Source organism: Penaeus chinensis, chromosome 43, assembly GCF_019202785.1.
Source record: "Penaeus chinensis breed Huanghai No. 1 chromosome 43, ASM1920278v2, whole genome shotgun sequence".
Classification (NCBI taxonomy): Eukaryota; Metazoa; Arthropoda; class Malacostraca; order Decapoda; family Penaeidae; genus Penaeus; species Penaeus chinensis.
In genome coordinates this window covers 14,821,685-14,823,415 of record NC_061861.1, presented here as the reverse complement: position 1 = coordinate 14,823,415, position 1,731 = coordinate 14,821,685, and the positions used below count along the sequence as shown (strand labels likewise).

At 34.7% G+C, this 1,731-nt stretch overlaps 1 protein-coding gene across 1 annotated transcript in view; it reads right to left on the bottom strand.

Moving 5' to 3' along the window:
- Positions 1 to 1,731, bottom strand: part of LOC125048264 (V-type proton ATPase subunit e 2-like) — a 13,977-nt gene continuing 12,246 nt past the window's right edge. Inside the window, exon 4 of the mRNA XM_047646876.1 lies at positions 1 to 1,731. This exon is cut by the window's right edge and continues 403 nt beyond it. The gene's annotated coding sequence lies outside the window, so the exon portion shown is untranslated.

Here is a 1,731-nt window from a genome sequence, read left to right as displayed (position 1 = left end):
TAATGGACTAGAAGGTTATATTTGCACACTATCCTCAATACTCCTTACAACCACTGTACAACATCCACAGAGGACAATACATATTGCTAAAGCCACATCATACATTCAGTAATTACTTAATACAAGCAATGATACAGTCTTACTATGACATACATTAAATAATAATACATAACAGAAATAGTGCACACAGTACTTAAAGAGACTGAGAAAGCAAATATATTTATTCCTCCCTTTGTGGAATGTTAAAATTTGTTCCTATTTTGAAAATATTGAAATTTATATATGAACAGAAAAATATACACTTCGAACATTGATTAAGTAAGCCATATTGATATCTATAAACAAACTGACAATATCTACAGAAAAAAAAAGTTCAGCAGAAGTAAAGTATAAAAAAGCCTAAATTCAACAATACACCCCTCATCTAGACAGCAATTATCTTAAATAAATGTTGCATTTAGGTCATTGAATGATATATTTCTTTCGGTAAATGCAAACCAGAATCGAAATACAGATTTACTGCCAGGAAGAGTGTCACACTGGCCTGATGGGAACAGCCCCAAGGGAGAGACCTCCCATGGAGCACCCTCCCACGGAGTGCTGTTCCTCTCTCCAGTAAAGTGAGAGTTTGAATTCTGGTTTCTCTTACCGAGGTTGGTTTATGCACGTGTATTTTAATTCACTGTTTGAGACCGGGCTATTTCTAACGGTGCCCATGACCTTGGCCAAGCTGAAGGGACACCAAAGGTGGCTTTATGGATGAGGTAGGTGGGGTTCATCCGTGGCTCAGAATCTTGTGGATGCACTTAGAAATTAGAGTTCAATTGGTGAAGAAACTGACCGTGTTTGTGAACCAAGATTAGTTGCAGTGTAGGTTTTGCTGGTCTGAGGCATCTCACAGACTGACCTCCCCTCCAATAAAACGATACACTGAAATTATTTACATTAGTTCACAAACCATGTATTTCTTTCCACCAATCCTAAACTACACCCAGCCAAGAGTATGCCACTTAACCTTTAAGATACTACATATATATATTAGGTTAGTAAATATGATAAAATCCACACATTAAAATTGTCCAATGCATTACTATACGATGTATACTAACTCCCTTTATATCCCAAACCCACTTATCTGACCCATGCAAGCTTCTGCTGTCACAAGACCCTAAAATTTTTGCCCTTTTGAAAAGAAGGAAAAAAGTATGTTAGGACTTCTTTTTCAATATCATTTGGATTCAATCAAGACTCTCTCATACAACTCTAATCTGTCCACATAACACTGAAATTCAAATGTGCGCCTTTAGCTGTTGTTTTTTTAAGCATTTTTAGGTATGATGCTCCCCTGCATTAAAGCCTTTTATTTCTTACATTATTCTGGTGCAGAGATAACTACGGAGTGAGACAAGTGGGTTAAAATATTAGAGAAACAAAATGACATCCACACCACCAAACACTAGAAGTGGTTTCTTTTTACATTTTTGAGTCTAGGATTTATTTTCTACCAATTTCTATAACTTCTGTTCATTTCTGTGTTATAAAAAGCTGCATTTTTTGTAATAAGTTGCAACTTTCAAGATTAAAAATATCTTAATGGTATAAACTATTTGCTTATGCATTATAAACAACAACAAAAATGTCTACTGATGACAATCAGACCTTAACTTATATATATATGTATATATATACTTCTGATACAGTCATTCTTAATACATACTCTTATTGATTTTT